The sequence below is a fragment of the Myotis lucifugus genome, unplaced genomic scaffold (genome assembly GCF_000147115.1).
Source record: "Myotis lucifugus unplaced genomic scaffold, Myoluc2.0 scaffold_942, whole genome shotgun sequence".
NCBI classification, from domain to species: Eukaryota; Metazoa; Chordata; class Mammalia; order Chiroptera; family Vespertilionidae; genus Myotis; species Myotis lucifugus.
In genome coordinates this window covers 102821-119682 of record NW_005871990.1, presented here as the reverse complement: position 1 = coordinate 119682, position 16862 = coordinate 102821, and the positions used below count along the sequence as shown (strand labels likewise).

General features: G+C 53.7%; 4 pseudogenes; all 4 read right to left on the bottom strand.

Moving 5' to 3' along the window:
• Nucleotides 1-2152: 2152 nt before the first annotated feature.
• On the bottom strand, nucleotides 2153-4658 carry LOC102424272 (annotated as a pseudogene).
• A 1466-nt stretch (nucleotides 4659-6124) lies between these two features.
• LOC102423966 lies at nucleotides 6125-8654 on the bottom strand (annotated as a pseudogene).
• Nucleotides 8655-10217: 1563 nt separating this feature from the next.
• Nucleotides 10218-12620, bottom strand: LOC102423669 (annotated as a pseudogene).
• Nucleotides 12621-14099: 1479 nt separating this feature from the next.
• LOC102423368 lies at nucleotides 14100-16620 on the bottom strand (annotated as a pseudogene).
• Nucleotides 16621-16862: the final 242 nt, after the last annotated feature.

The window sequence follows — 16862 nt, the reverse complement described above, 5'->3', positions numbered from 1 at the left end:
TTATGGAGCTACCTCTCTATGGAAAAATAGCCGGTGCTGAAAGAAAGGGGCGCCAGCACTCCCATCATCTCCTACATTGCATAGCCATAGTACAGAGCAATCGCCATGTCCTTTTCCCTCTCAGTGAAGTGGTGACGACTTCTCCCCAATCTGGCAGCATTGTCACGCTCTAGTTGAGTCTTCCTCCTCATGGCCTCTCGTTCTGGCCTCTGCTCATCTGTGATGAGTATTGACATTACTGACCCCAGAATCTCAAGTGTCCTCCATAGAATTGGGTGGCGGGTGAAATACTGGAGTGGAGAGTGGTTGAGAGGCCTGGACGGGGCCCGGGGCTGGCTCAGAGCAGAGTGAGCAGGCTCGCGATTCTGGGAAGCACAAGATGGTGTTGTGTAGGGCCCAGGCCTAGAAGCAGGAGACCGAGGGACACTAGGCCAGGCAGGGTTGTTGAAACCTGGTCTGGCTGAGTTGGTGGACATTGGCTGAGCTGAGCTGCCAGGACCTGCCAAACATACGGGGGTTGGCAGGGTTGCAGTGGCTGCAGCAGGCTTGGCAGGATTGGTCACGGCAGGCTGACCTGATGCCAGAGACTGTGGCCTGTGAGGCACGGGTCAAGCCGGAGGCTTGTTGTCCATGGGTGGAAAACCCGATGGCACCAACTTGACCTTCCTGGGAGAAGGCAGCTTGTCCTGGGATGAAGGTGGAGACCCTTGGCCCGAACTTCCATCATGTTTTTGGGGAGTAACTTGACTTTTCACTGGACCTTTGCCCTCACAGGGGCGGGGGCGCATATCCAGCCATGGTTTGAAAACGGGGCGTGCCTGGGGGCCTTTAAAGTTGCTTGAGTTTACCAGGGCCCGCGAGGAAGACGGGTCAGGTTGCTCACCGTTCCTCTTGCCCATTGCATAGAACACTTGCGGACCCAACGCCAAGCGCGCACGCAGGCTGCTGCGAGGCCTTTTGAAGGCCTCTTGCGGCAGCTCGGGAGGACTTTTCTTTCTCTTCATCATCTAGGAAAGGGCTAGCTTCTATTCTGCCTCCGTTGGAGTACAAGCTGGGTCTTCAAAGATCTCTCCCCTGAAAGCTCCCTTGCAGATCGAGGACGATGACCACGACCACAAGCCTAGGGCTGAGAAGCTCTGCCAAGTGGACCCTGCTTTCTTTTATAGCCCGGGAGCGTGATGGGAGGAGCCAAATCAGCAGGCCACCCGCTCCACGAATCAGCCTCCCCCAGGACTGGAAGCAACACCGCTCCAGAACCAGGAGAGGGCGCCACTGGCCTGCTGAAGTGACTCCCAAGGCTTGGGGAGGACATCTCCGTTTTCTTGATTGAAGAGGGTACAATACATATTTAGACAGGCTCGGGGCCGGGGGCCAGGACAAGCCACCAGGAAAAAAAAAGCCACAATCTCCTAGACATGTGTCACTACATAATCCTTGTTAGCAGACCTTGTGCACCCGAGTGTGTGTGTCTCTGTGTGTGTGTTTGTCTGTGTGTGTGTGTTTGTGTGTGTGTGTGTGGTGGTTGATGGGGGGAGGTTAGGGGAGTGCGGTGGTGGGGGGTGGGAGGATGGGTGTGGTGCGGGAGTGTGTGTGCGTATGTACATCCGCAGTCACGCAGGGAAACTCTTTGCTTTGAATGGTCCGTCGGTATTCCATGAGCACACTTCAGCCCCAAACTTCTCGCAGACAGTACCCTGCTTGCCCTTCCCAGAACTGGGGAAGTCCAATCACCTGGCTCTGCCTTCCCCCGGAGGGAGGGTTGCATTGGCGCTTCTCGACCAGCCGAGGGCGGGACTTGCTCTTCAGCCCCGGAACCAGTCAACCCAATCTCTGTTATCCACAGCCAAAGACTATGTCGGGGCCGGGCCATCTGGTCGACCGCCCCGCCCCCCTCCCCCGCCCCCGCCGCTCTCCCTCTCTGGATTGATGGCCAGGCCCATGCTGAGATACCAAGTCGGGGCCTGGCCATCTGGGCTTGCCAAAGCGTCAGCGCATTGAAAAGCTGGATCAGGGTGTTTTCTAAGGGCTTCTTTCTTTTGTTGTTGTTGTGGGTATTTATTTATTTTTTTTAAGGAGGGATTAGGGGTTTTTTTTTGTTTTTGTTGTTGTTGTTTTTTTGTTCTGTTTGTTTGTTTGTGTGTGTGTGTGTTTGTGTGTGTGTGTGTGTGTGTTTGGATGTTTTTGGTGGGAGGGCCTGGGAGGCATCTCATCACTGGACTTGTAGGTTCTCTTGATTTTCCATAAGGCTCTCACAACTCTGTGTTGAGAAGGTGTTCGCTTCCTTCCGCCTTCGATGTTCCTTATGTTTGCTTCCTTTACCGTCTCCTGCAGCACTGTCGCTCTCCTTCTCTTGACTTTGTGCTATGCTTCCGATTGTGGCTGTCTCTCATTGGAAGCTTTTCTGGAGAGTTGCTACCACCTATGTTTCGACTTCTACGACTTTGTCCACCAGAGTCAACTTCTCTGCGGCCCCTTGTCAAGGGAGAATTCCTGATATGAAGTGGTGAGAAGCTCTCTGGAGGCCAGTTCTCTCCATTTGCTGACGCTCGAGGCTGTGCTCCAGCAGCATAACCTCTGTCGTATTTTTCATACCACTCTCTGTATTTTCTCTCCCACTCTCGGTAATGCTCGTTTTCAAATGGGTCTCTAAAGTCAACACTCCTCCCATAATAAGCTTTTCTGTCATATGGTGGTGGAACTTTACTGTATCTATTAAAATGTGCACGTCCTGTTTCCCCTTGTGGTACAGTCCGTTTATTTGGAGACTGTCCCCTAAATGCTTGAGGGGACCTTGTTCGCGAAGGACATCGCGTACACAGTGGTGACCTTGACCTAGACCGACGATATCCATGAGGTCTAGACCTTGGGCGGTCATTTTGACTCTTGCCTCTGCCCCTTCTGGGGTATGGGTGTGATCGCGAATAGGAACGAGAGTGTGAGCGGCTAGGTGATCCAGAATAAGAAGGTGAGCGCATTGAACCAGATCTTGATTTAGAGTGAGTGGAAGGACTTCTGGAGTATGAGGAACCACCATAGGGATATGTAGACTCTCCTTTTAGCCGTCGCTGCTCTCGGTAGAATTCTACCCCGGGTCCAAGTGGCGCTTGTGTTGTTGGGATGGTATTTGAATGAGCAGCCTGCACTCCTGATGATACCCAAGGCGTCAACAAATTGGCTGGCGCTGGAGGGAACCCGGGGGGAGGGACGCTATAACCAGCAGGTGGTGCCTGTCCAAGCAGAGATGGGGTTCCAAGCACAGGCACCGGGTAACCTTTCTCCTCCACAAGGGCAGTCATTGCTATGGAAGAGGTTCCCTGTGAATGTTCTGAGGCAAGGGCTGTGGCTGGCACTGTTTTATGTTCAGAATCCCGGAGAGGCCCATCTGACTTTTCCCAGTGGACTGATGTGGAGACCGTTGCAGTTATATCAGGTACGGGCACTGGGGTGGATGAATTTCCGGGCACAGCAGGGGCTAAGGAAGACTGATTAGAAGTGAAGGAAGATAAAGAGGGAGCCGTGTGGCCTGAGGAAGACGTCACTGGACTCCTCAGAGGATCTTGTTGTCTTGATATTGGAGATCTCAGCAGAGGCTGTAGATTCCGCTGAATGAGAGGTCTCGGAGCCGGTATCCGGGGTGGTGGTGGGGGTAACTGGTTCCGCAGTCTTTTTGCATAACCACCAGTTCCATTGGTGAAGTTAATAACAGCCTGTCGCAAGAATTTATTGGCAATTAAAGCATCGGGAGAGACATCATGTTGATGACACGTGGGGCACGTATGGTCCTCTGATTCCAAGAGCGCTGTTCTGATACACTCATCACAGTAGCTGTTTGCACAGCAGGGAATGACAGCGGCATCAGTCACGATGTCTTTGCAGATGGGACACAGCAACTCGTCTGGGATAGGGTCGTCCTTTTCAGAAGACGAAGAGGGCTCCTCCGGTAAGAAAGGTGGCCTTTCTTTCTTCCCAATTGCGTATGCTTCTGCCTCTATAGTCGGTATTGCATATGTTCCAGTGTTGGTGAGCTTTGCACCTTTCACGTTAGGATCTTTCACTTCCACCATGAAACTTCTGGGGATTCCAGTGCTCCTTTTAATCCTAGGACGAGGTTCGAAGCGTTCACGCCCCTTTGTGGGGCAGTTCTGAGTATAATGGCCGGGTCTACCACAGCGGGAACAGGTATAAGATGGAGGTGGTGGACCTAGAGGCTTCTTCATGTAATTGACGGGGCCGTATGCCTGGCCAGATTGCCACATCATGGCCTTAATTTTATCTTCTTCAGATGCATTGGCTTCAGCCAGATTGGCAGTCTTTGTAAGCTGGGCCAGAGACATCGATGCAGAAGAGTCATCAGCGACCGTTGAAGTGCCCATCACTGGTTCAGTTCGACGTATAGCGTCCGCCTTGCTTGTAGATATCACAGCTCCAATAGGAATTCTTCTAACAATGACAGACACGTTCTTAGGAATCAGAGCATTGTCATCGGTGTATTCTTCCTCGGTCTGCGCGTTGGTGATCTGCAGGTCGCACTTGGCAGCTTTCAGCTTCTCTCTCCCCATAATCAGCTTCTTGAGGTCGCGGAGGGAGATGTGCCGCCCATCAAAGGTGGCGATGGCATAGTTGAGTTGGGAAGCGAATTTATAATGCACACAGGCCATGGTGCCAAAGGACTCCTAACGAAGGTCAGGCGCGGAGACGTGGACACGCTCAAGATATGGCTAGTTGTCAACTTAAGAGCAGAATATGTCGGTACAAAGAACACCCGAAAGACACCGAAGGACCGCAGGCCGCGGGTTCAACACCCCCTCCCCACAGCAAGGGCGTGAGAACCGCAATCCAGACCCTGAGCGCAGAATCACTTCAGGGGCTGGAGGGCGAACCAGGGCGGGAGGGCCAGGGGCTCCGCCCAGGGGCACTGCGTCACCACCAAGCCTGCAGCCGGCCTCACCACCCAGGCGCCGCGCGGGGGGTGGGGCGGGGGTGGGGGATGGGCGGCCAGGGGCCTTGGTGGCCTGTCACGGCCGCCGAGGCTCAGGGACGCTGCCCCACCCGAGTGCTCCGCGCTTCTCTCACCTTCCGCTCCCTTCGCCTCTAGTCTCAGAACGGCGAGAACAGGCCCGGGAACTGCAAAGACCAGTTCTTCCTTTCTGTTCTGCCCGGTGCGGCTCCCGAGATGGCGGGTTCCAGCGGCAGCAGGTCCAGGGGTTCCCAAAGGTGTGGATGCAGTTGCCAAAGAACAAACGACACGCAGACAGCGTACCGTGGATCAGCAGCCTAGCCAGGTTCTAGCCAGGCGCTTCGGGGGCTTCTCTGTCCCAGGACCACCGGGTCTTGGCAAGATCTCTCCCCTGAAAGCTCTCTTGGAGATCGAGGACGATGACCACGACCACAAGCCTAGGGCTGAGAAGCTCTGCCAAGCGGACCCTGCTTTCTTTTATAGCCCGGGAGCGTGGTGGGCGGAGCCAAATCAGCTGGCTGCAGGCTGCACCAATCAGCCGCCCCCAGGACTGGAAGCGTCACCGCTCCAGCACCAGCAGAGGGCGCCACTGGCCCGCCAAAGCGATTCCTGGGGCTTGTGGAGGACATTGCGGTTTTCTTGATTGAAGAGGGGACAATACAAATTTAGACAGGCTCCGGGGGCGGGGGGGGGCGAGGACAAGCCCCCTGCCTTCTCACAGACAGTCCCCTGCTTGCCCTTCCCAGAACTGGGGAAGTCCAATCACCTGGCTCTGCCTTCCCCCGGAGGGAGGGTTGCATTGGCGCTTCTCGACCAGCCGAGGGCGGGACTTGCTCTTCAGCCCCGGAACCAGTCAACCCAATCTCTGTTATCCACAGCCAAAGACTATGTCGGGGCCGGGCCATCTGGTCGACCGCCCCGCCCCCCTCCCCCGCCCCCGCCACTCTCCCTCTCTGGATTGATGGCCAGGCCCATGCTGAGATACCAAGTCGGGGCCTGGCCATCTGGGCTTGCCAAAGCGTCAGCGCATTGAAAAGCTGGATCAGGGTGTTTTCTAAGGGCTTCTTTCTTTTGTTGTTGTTGTGGGTATTTATTTATTTTTTTTAAGGAGGGATTAGGGGTTTTTTTTTGTTTTTTTTTTTGTTGTTGTTGTTTAGTTTCGTTTTTTTGTTCTGTTTGTTTGTGTGTGTGTGTGTGTGTGTTTGTGTGTTTGGATGTTTTTGGTGGGAGGGCCTGGGAGGCATCTCATCACTGGACTTGTAGGTTCTCTTGATTTTCCATAAGGCTCTCACAACTCTGTGTTGAGAAGGTGTTCGCTTCCTTCCGCCTTCGATGTTCCTTATGTTTGCTTCCTTTACCGTCTCCTGCAGCACTGTCGCTCTCCTTCTCTTGACTTTGTGCTATGCTTCCGATTGTGGCTGTCTCTCATTGGAAGCTTTTCTGGAGAGTTGCTACCACCTATGTTTCGACTTCTACGACTTTGTCCACCAGAGTCAACTTCTCTGCGGCCCCTTGTCAAGGGAGAATTCCTGATATGAAGTGGTGAGAAGCTCTCTGGAGGCCAGTTCTCTCCATTTGCTGACGCTCGAGGCTGTGCTCCAGCAGCATAACCTCTGTCGTATTTTTCATACCACTCTCTGTATTTTCTCTCCCACTCTCGGTAATGCTCGTTTTCAAATGGGTCTCTAAAGTCAACACTCCTCCCATAATAAGCTTTTCTGTCATATGGCGGTGGAACTTTACTGTATCTATTAAAATGTGCACGTCCTGTTTCCCCTTGTGGTACAGTCCGTTTATTTGGAGACTGTCCCCTAAATGCTTGAGGGGACCTTGTTCGCGAAGGACATCGCGTACATAGTGGTGACCTTGACCTAGACCGACGATATCCATGAGGTCTAGACCTTGGGCGGTCATTTTGACTCTTGCCTCTGCCCCTTCTGGGGTATGGGTGTGATCGAGAATAGGAACGAGAGTGTGAGCGGCTAGGTGATCCAGAATAAGAAGGTGAGCGCATTGAACCAGATCTTGATTTAGAGTGAGTGGAAGGACTTCTGGAGTATGAGGAACCACCATAGGGATATGTAGACTCTCCTTTTAGCCGTCGCTGCTCTCGGTAGAATTCTTCCCCGGGTCCAAGTGGCGCTTGTGTTGTTGGGATGGTATTTGAATGAGCAGTCTGCACTCCTGATGATACCCAAGGCGCCAACAAATTGGCTGGCGCTGGAGGGAACCCGGGAGGAGGGACGCTATAACCAGCAGGTGGTGCCTGTCCAAGCAGAGATGGGGTTCCAAGCACAGGCACCGGGTAACCTTTCTCCTCCACAAGGGCAGTCATTGCTATGGAAGAGGTTCCCTGTGAATGTTCTGAGGCAAGGGCTGTGGCTGGCACTGTTTTATGTTCGGAATCCCGGAGAGGCCCATCTGACTTTTCCCAGTGGACTGATGTGGAGACCGTTGCAGTTATATCAGGTACGGGCACTGGGGTGGATGAATTTCCGGGCACAGCAGGGGCTAAGGAAGACTGATTAGAAGTGAAGGAAGATAAAGAGGGAGCCGTGTGGCCTGAGGAAGACGTCACTGGAATCCTCAGAGGATCTTGTTGTCTTGATATTGGAGATCTCAGCAGAGGCTGTAGATTCCGCTGAATGAGAGGTCTCGGAGGCGGTATCCGGGGTGGTGGTGGGGGTAACTGGTTCCGCAGTCTTTCTGCATAACCACCAGTTCCATTGGTGAAGTTAATAACAGCCTGTCGCAAGAATTTATTGGCAATTAAAGCATCGGGAGAGACATCATGTTGATGACACGTGGGGCACGTATGGTCCTCTGATTCCAAGAGCGCTGTTCTGATACACTCATCACAGTAGCTGTTTGCACAGCAGGGAATGACAGCGGCATCAGTCACGATGTCTTTGCAGATGGGACACAGCAACTCGTCTGGGATAGGGTCGTCCTTTTCAGAAGACGAAGAGGGCTCCTCCGGTAAGAAAGGTGGCCTTTCTTTCTTCCCAATTGCGTATGCTTCTGCCTCTATAGTCGGTATTGCATATGTTCCAGTGTTGGTGAGCTTTGCACCTTTCACGTTAGGATCTTTCACTTCCACCATGAAACTTCTGGGGATTCCAGTGCTCCTTTTAATCCTAGGACGAGGTTCGAAGCGTTCACGCCCCTTTGTGGGGCAGTTCTGAGTATAATGGCCGGGTCTACCACAGCGGGAACAGGTATAGGATGGAGGTGGTGGACCTAGAGGCTTCTTCATGTAATTGACGGGGCCGTATGCCTGGCCAGATTGCCACATCATGGCCTTAATTTTATCTTCTTCAGAAGCATTGGCTTCAGCCAGATTGGCAGTCTTTGTAAGCTGGGCCAGAGACATCGATGCAGAAGAGTCATCAGCGACCGTTGAAGTGCCCATCACTGGTTCAGCTCGACGTATAGCGTCCGCCTTGCTTGTAGATATCACAGCTCCAATAGGAATTCTTCTAACAATGACAGACACGTTCTTAGGAATCAGAGCATTGTCATCGGTGTATTCTTCCTCGGTCTGCGCGTTGGTGATCTGCAGGTCGCACTTGGCAGCTTTCAGCTTCTCTCTCCCCATAATCAGCTTCTTGAGGTCGCGGAGGGAGATGTGCCGCCCATCAAAGGTGGCGATGGCATAGTTGAGTTGGGAAGCGAATTTATAATGCACACAGGCCATGGTGCCAAAGGACTCCTAACGAAGGTCAGGCGCGGAGACGTGGACACGCTCAAGATATGGCTAGTTGTCAACTTAAGAGCAGAATATGTCGGTACAAAGAACACCCGAAAGACACCGAAGGACCGCAGGCCGCGGGTTCAACACCCCCTCCCCACAGCAAGGGCGTGAGAACCGCAATCCAGACCCTGAGCGCAGAATCACTTCAGGGGCTGGAGGGCGAACCAGGGCGGGAGGGCCAGGGGCTCCGCCCAGGGGCACTGCGTCACCACCAAGCCTGCAGCGGGCCTCACCACCCAGGCGCCGCGCGGGGGGTGGGGTGGGGGGGGGGAATGGGCGGCCAGGGGCCTTGGTGGCCTGTCACGGCCGCCGAGGCTCAGGGACGCTGCCCCACCCGAGTGCTCCGCGCTTCTCTCACCTTCCGCTCCCTTCGCCTCTAGTCTCAGAACGGCGAGAACAGGCCCGGAAACTGCAAAGACCAGTTCTTCCTTTCTGTTCTGCCCGGTGCGGCTCCCGAGATGGCGGGTTCCAGCGGCAGCAGGTCCAGGGGTTCCCAAAGGTGTGGATGCAGTTGCCAAAGAAGAAACGACACGCAGACAGCGTACCGTGGATCAGCAGCCTAGCCAGGTTCTAGCCAGGCGCTTCGGGGGCTTCTCTGTCCCAGGACCACCGGGTCTTGGCAAGATCTCTCCCCTGAAAGCTCTCTTGGAGATCGAGGACGATGACCACGACCACAAGCCTAGGGCTGAGAAGCTCTGCCAAGCGGACCCTGCTTTCTTTTATAGCCCGGGAGCGTGGTGGGAGGAGCCAAATCAGCTGGCTGCAGGCTGCACCAATCAGCCGCCCCCAGGACTGGAAGCGTCACCGCTCCAGCACCAGCAGAGGGCGCCACTGGCCCGCCAAAGCGATTCCTGGGGCTTGTGGAGGACATTGCCGTTTTCTTGATTGAAGAGGGGACAATACAAATTTAGACAGGCTCCGGGGGCGGGGGTGGGGGGGGTGGGGGCGAGGACAAGCCCCCTGCCTTCTCACAGACAGTCCCCTGCTTGCCCTTCCCAGAACTGGGGAAGTCCAATCACCTGGCTCTGCCTTCCCCCGGAGGGAGGGTTGCATTGGCGCTTCTCGACCAGCCGAGGGCGGGACTTGCTCTTCAGCCCCGGAACCAGTCAACCCAATCTCTGTTATCCACAGCCAAAGACTATGTCGGGGCCGGGCCATCTGGTCGACCGCCCCGCCCCCCTCCCCCGCCCCCGCCGCTCTCCCTCTCTGGATTGATGGCCAGGCCCATGCTGAGATACCAAGTCGGGGCCTGGCCATCTGGGCTTGCCAAAGCGTCAGCGCATTGAAAAGCTGGATCAGGGTGTTTTCTAAGGGCTTCTTTCTTTTGTTGTTGTTGTGGGTATTTTTTTAAGTTTTTTTATTTTTTTTAAGGAGGGATTTGGGGTTTTTTTTGTTTTTTTTTTTGTTGTTGTTGTTGTTTAGTTTCGTTTTTGTGTGTGTGTGTGTGTGTGTGTGTGTGTGTGTGTGTGTGGATGTTTTTGGTGGGAGGGCCTGGGAGGCATCTCATCACTGGACTTGTAGGTTCTCTTGATTTTCCATAAGGCTCTCACAACTCTGTGTTGAGAAGGTGTTCGCTTCCTTCCGCCTTCCATGTTCCTTTTGTTTGCTTCCTTTACCGTCTCCTGCAGCACTGTCGCTCTCCTTCTCTTGACTTTGTGCTATGCTTCCGATTGTGGCTGTCTCTCATTGGAAGCTTTTCTGGAGAGTTGCTACCACCTATGTTTCGACTTCTACGACTTTGTCCACCAGAGTCAACTTCTCTGCGGCCCCTTGTCAAGGGAGAATTCCTGATGTGAAGTGGTGAGAAGCTCTCTGGAGGCCAGTTCTCTCCATTTGCTGACGCTCGAGGCTGTGCTCCAGCAGCATAACCTCTGTCGTATTTTTCATACCACTCTCTGTATTTTCTCTCCCACTCTCGGTAATGCTCGTTTTCAAATGGGTCTCTAAAGTCAACACTCCTCCCATAATAAGCTTTTCTGTCATATGGCGGTGGAACTTTACTGTATCTATTAAAATGTGCACGTCCTGTTTCCCCTTGTGGTACAGTCCGTTTATTTGGAGACTGTCCCCTAAATGCTTGAGGGGACCTTGTTCGCGAAGGACATCGCGTACATAGTGGTGACCTTGACCTAGACCGACGATATCCATGAGGTCTAGACCTTGGGCGGTCATTTTGACTCTTGCCTCTGCCCCTTCTGGGGTATGGGTGTGATCGAGAATAGGAACGAGAGTGTGAGCGGCTAGGTGCTCCAGAATAAGAAGGTGAGCGCATTGAACCAGATCTTGATTTAGAGTGAGTGGGAGGACTTCTGGAGTATGAGGAACCACCATAGGGATATGTAGACTCTCCTTTTAGCCGTCGCTGCTCTCGGTAGAATTCTTCCCCGGGTCCAAGTGGCGCTTGTGTTGTTGGGATGGTATTTGAATGAGCAGCCTGCACTCCTGATGATACCCAAGGCGTCAACAAATTGGCTGGCGCTGGAGGGAACCCGGGGGGAGGGACGCTATAACCAGCAGGTGGTGCCTGTCCAAGCAGAGATGGGGTTCCAAGCACAGGCACCGGGTAACCTTTCTCCTCCACAAGGGCAGTCATTGCTATGGAAGAGGTTCCCTGTGAATGTTCTGAGGCAAGGGCTGTGGCTGGCACTGTTTTATGTTCGGAATCCCGGAGAGGCCCATCTGACTTTTCCCAGTGGACTGATGTGGAGACCGTTGCAGTTATATCAGGTACAGGCACTGGGGTGGATGAATTTCCGGGCACAGCAGGGGCTAAGGAAGACTGATTAGAAGTGAAGGAAGATAAAGAGGGAGCCGTGTGGCCTGAGGAAGACGTCACTGGAATCCTCAGAGGATCTTGTTGTCTTGATATTGGAGATCTCAGCAGAGGCTGTAGATTCCGCTGAATGAGAGGTCTCGGAGGCGGTATCCGGGGTGGTGGTGGGGGTAACTGGTTCCGCAGTCTTTCTGCATAACCACCAGTTCCATTGGTGAAGTTAATAACAGCCTGTCGCAAGAATTTATTGGCAATTAAAGCATCGGGAGAGACATCATGTTGATGACACGTGGGGCACGTATGGTCCTCTGATTCCAAGAGCGCTGTTCTGATACACTCATCACAGTAGCTGTTTGCACAGCAGGGAATGACAGCGGCATCAGTCACGATGTCTTTGCAGATGGGACACAGCAACTCGTCTGGGATAGGGTCGTCCTTTTCAGAAGACGAAGAGGGCTCCTCCGGTAAGAAAGGTGGCCTTTCTTTCTTCCCAATTGCGTATGCTTCTGCCTCTATAGTCGGTATTGCATATGTTCCAGTGTTGGTGAGCTTTGCACCTTTCACGTTAGGATCTTTCACTTCCACCATGAAACTTCTGGGGATTCCAGTGCTCCTTTTAATCCTAGGACGAGGTTCGAAGCGTTCACGCCCCTTTGTGGGGCAGTTCTGAGTATAATGACCGGGTCTACCACAGCGGGAACAGGTATAAGATGGAGGTGGTGGACCTAGAGGCTTCTTCATGTAATTGACGGGGCCGTATGCCTGGCCAGATTGCCACATCATGGCCTTAATTTTATCTTCTTCAGATGCATTGGCTTCAGCCAGATTGGCAGTCTTTGTAAGCTGGGCCAGAGACATCGATGCAGAAGAGTCATCAGCGACCGTTGAAGTGCCCATCACTGGTTCAGCTCGACGTATAGCGTCCGCCTTGCTTGTAGATATCACAGCTCCAATAGGAATTCTTCTAACAATGACAGACACGTTCTTAGGAATCAGTTCGCACTTGGCAGCTTTCAAGCTCTCTCTCCCCATAATCCAATCAGCTTCTTGAGGTCGCGGAGGGAGATGTGCCACCCATCAAAGGTGGCGATGGCATAGTTGAGTTGGGAAGCGAATTTATAATGCACACAGGCCATGGTGCCAAAGGACTCCTAACGAAGGTCGGGCGCGGAGACGTGCACACGCTCAAGATATGTCTAGTTGTCAACTTAAGAGCAGAATATGTCGGTACAAAGAACACCCGAAAGACACCGAAGGACCGCAGGCCGCGGGTTCAACACCCCCTCCCCACAGCAAGGGCGTGAGAACCGCAATCCAGACCCTGAGCGCAGAATCACTTCAGGGGCTGGAGGGCGAACCAGGGCGGGAGGGCCAGGGGCTCCGCCCAGGGGCACTGCGTCACCACCAAGCCTGCAGCGGGCCTCACCACCCAGGTGCCGCGCGGGGGGTGGGGCGGGGGGGGGGGAATGGGCGGCCAGGGGCCTTGGTGGCCTGTCACGGCCGCCGAGGCTCAGGGACGCTGCCCCACCCGAGTGCTCCGCGCTTCTCTCACCTTCCGCTCCCTTCGCCTCTAGTCTCAGAACGGCGAGAACAGGCCCGGAAACTGCAAAGACCAGTTCTTCCTTTCTGTTCTGCCCGGTGCGGCTCCCGAGATGGCGGGGTCCAGCGGCAGCAGGTCCAGGGGTTCCCAAAGGTGTGGATGCAGTTGCCAAAGAACAAACGACACGCAGACAGCGTACCGTGGATCAGCAGCCTAGCCAGGTTCTAGCCAGGCGCTTCGGGGGCTTCTCTGTCCCAGGACCACCGGGTCTTGGAAGATCTCTCCCCTGAAAACTCTCTTGGAGATCGAGGACGATGACCAAGACCACAAGCCTAGGGCTGAGAAGCTCTGCCAAGCGGACCCTGCTTTCTTTTATAGCCCGGGAGCGTGGTGGGAGGAGCCAAATCAGCTGGCTGCAGGCTGCACCAATCAGCCGCCCCCAGGACTGGAAGCGTCACCGCTCCAGCACCAGCAGAGGGCGCCACTGGCCCGCCAAAGCGATTCCTGGGGCTTGTGGAGGACATTGCCGTTTTCTTGATTGAAGAGGGGACAATACAAATTTAGACAGGCTCCGGGGGCGGGGGTGGGGGGGGGCGAGGACAAGCCCCCTGCCTTCTCACAGACAGTCCCCTGCTTGCCCTTCCCAGAACTGGGGAAGTCCAATCACCTGGCTCTGCCTTCCCCCGGAGGGAGGGTTGCATTGGCGCTTCTCGACCAGCCGAGGGCGGGACTTGCTCTTCAGCCCCGGAACCAGTCAACCCAATCTCTGTTATCCACAGCCAAAGACTATGTCGGGGCCGGGCCATCTGGTCGACCGCCCCGCCCCCCTCCCCCGCCCCCGCCGCTCTCCCTCTCTGGATTGATGGCCAGGCCCATGCTGAGATACCAAGTCGGGGCCTGGCCATCTGGGCTTGCCAAAGCGTCAGCGCATTGAAAAGCTGGATCAGGGTGTTTTCTAAGGGCTTCTTTCTTTTGTTGTTGTTGTGGGTATTTATTTATTTTTTTTATTTTTTTTTTGTTTTTTTTTGTTTTGTTTTTGTTGTTGTTGTTGTTGTTGTTCTGTATGTTTGTGTGTGTGTGTGTGTGTGTGTGTGTGTGTGTGTGTGTGTTTGGATGTTTTTGGTGGGAGGGCCTGGGAGGCATCTCATCACTGGACTTGTAGGTTCTCTTGATTTTCCATAAGGCTCTCACAACTCTGTGTTGAGAAGGTGTTCGCTTCCTTCCGCCTTCGATGTTCCTTATGTTTGCTTCCTTTACCGTCTCCTGCAGCACTGTCGCTCTCCTTCTCTTGACTTTGTGCTATGCTTCCGATTGTGGCTGTCTCTCATTGGAAGCTTTTCTGGAGAGTTGCTACCACCTATGTTTCGACTTCTACGACTTTGTCCACCAGAGTCAACTTCTCTGCGGCCCCTTGTCAAGGGAGAATTCCTGATATGAAGTGGTGAGAAGCTCTCTGGAGGCCAGTTCTCTCCATTTGCTGACGCTCGAGGCTGTGCTCCAGCAGCATAACCTCTGTCGTATTTTTCATACCACTCTCTGTATTTTCTCTCCCACTCTCGGTAATGCTCGTTTTCAAATGGGTCTCTAAAGTCAACACTCCTCCCATAATAAGCTTTTCTGTCATATGGTGGTGGAACTTTACTGTATCTATTAAAATGTGCACGTCCTGTTTCCCCTTGTGGTACAGTCCGTTTATTTGGAGACTGTCCCCTAAATGCTTGAGGGGACCTTGTTCGCGAAGGACATCGCGTACACAGTGGTGACCTTGACCTAGACCGACGATATCCATGAGGTCTAGACCTTGGGCGGTCATTTTGACTCTTGCCTCTGCCCCTTCTGGGGTATGGGTGTGATCGGGAATAGGAACGAGAGTGTGAGCGGCTAGGTGATCCAGAATAAGAAGGTGAGCGCATTGAACCAGATCTTGATTTAGAGTGAGTGGAAGGACTTCTGGAGTATGAGGAACCACCATAGGGATATGTAGACTCTCCTTTTAGCCGTCGCTGCTCTCGGTAGAATTCTTCCCCGGGTCCAAGTGGCGCTTGTGTTGTTGGGATGGTATTTGAATGAGCAGTCTGCACTCCTGATGATACCCAAGGCGTCAACAAATTGGCTGGCGCTGGAGGGAACCCGGGGGGAGGGACGCTATAACCAGCAGGTGGTGCCTGTCCAAGCAGAGATGGGGTTCCAAGCACAGGCACCGGGTAACCTTTCTCCTCCACAAGGGCAGTCATTGCTATGGAAGAGGTTCCCTGTGAATGTTCTGAGGCAAGGGCTGTGGCTGGCACTGTTTTATGTTCGGAATCCCGGAGAGGCCCATCTGACTTTTCCCAGTGGACTGATGTGGAGACCGTTGCGGTTATATCAGGTACAGGCACTGGGGTGGATGAATTTCCGGGCACAGCAGGGGCTAAGGAAGACTGATTAGAAGTGAAGGAAGATAAAGAGGGAGCCGTGTGGCCTGAGGAAGACGTCACTGGAATCCTCAGAGGATCTTGTTGTCTTGATATTGGAGATCTCAGCAGAGGCTGTAGATTCCGCTGAATGAGAGGTCTCGGAGGCGGTATCCGGGGTGGTGGTGGGGGTAACTGGTTCCGCAGTCTTTCTGCATAACCACCAGTTCCATTGGTGAAGTTAATAACAGCCTGTCGCAAGAATTTATTGGCAATTAAAGCATCGGGAGAGACATCATGTTGATGACACGTGGGGCACGTATGGTCCTCTGATTCCAAGAGCGCTGTTCTGATACACTCATCACAGTAGCTGTTTGCACAGCAGGGAATGACAGCGGCATCAGTCACGATGTCTTTGCAGATGGGACACAGCAACTCGTCTGGGATAGGGTCGTCCTTTTCAGAAGACGAAGAGGGCTCCTCCGGTAAGAAAGGTGGCCTTTCTTTCTTCCCAATTGCGTATGCTTCTGCCTCTATAGTCGGTATTGCATATGTTCCAGTGTTGGTGAGCTTTGCACCTTTCACGTTAGGATCTTTCACTTCCACCATGAAACTTCTGGGGATTCCAGTGCTCCTTTTAATCCTAGGACGAGGTTCGAAGCGTTCACGCCCCTTTGTGGGGCAGTTCTGAGTATAATGGCCGGGTCTACCACAGCGGGAACAGGTATAAGATGGAGGTGGTGGACCTAGAGGCTTCTTCATGTAATTGACGGGGCCGTATGCCTGGCCAGATTGCCACATCATGGCCTTAATTTTATCTTCTTCAGAAGCATTGGCTTCAGCCAGATTGGCAGTCTTTGTAAGCTGGGCCAAAGACATCGATGCAGAAGAGTCATCAGCGACCGTTGAAGTGCCCATCACTGGTTCAGCTCGACGTATAGCGTCCGCCTTGCTTGTAGATATCACAGCTCCAATAGGAATTCTTCTAACAATGACAGACACGTTCTTAGGAATCAGAGCATTGTCATCGGTGTATTCTTCCTCGGTCTGCGCGTTGGTGATCTGCAGGTCGCACTTGGCAGCTTTCAGCTTCTCTCTCCCCATAATCAGCTTCTTGAGGTCGCGGAGGGAGATGTGCCACCCATCAAAGGTGGCGATGGCATAGTTGAGTTGGGAAGCGAATTTATAATGCACACAGGCCATGGTGCCAAAGGACTCCTAACGAAGGTCGGGCGCGGAGACGTGCACACGCTCAAGATATGTCTAGTTGTCAACTTAAGAGCAGAATATGTCGGTACAAAGAACACCCGAAAGACACCGAAGGACCGCAGGCCGCGGGTTCAACACCCCCTCCCCACAGCAAGGGCGTGAGAACCGCAATCCAGACCCTGAGCGCAGAATCACTTCAGGGGCTGGAGGGCGAACCAGGGCGGGAGGGCCAGGGG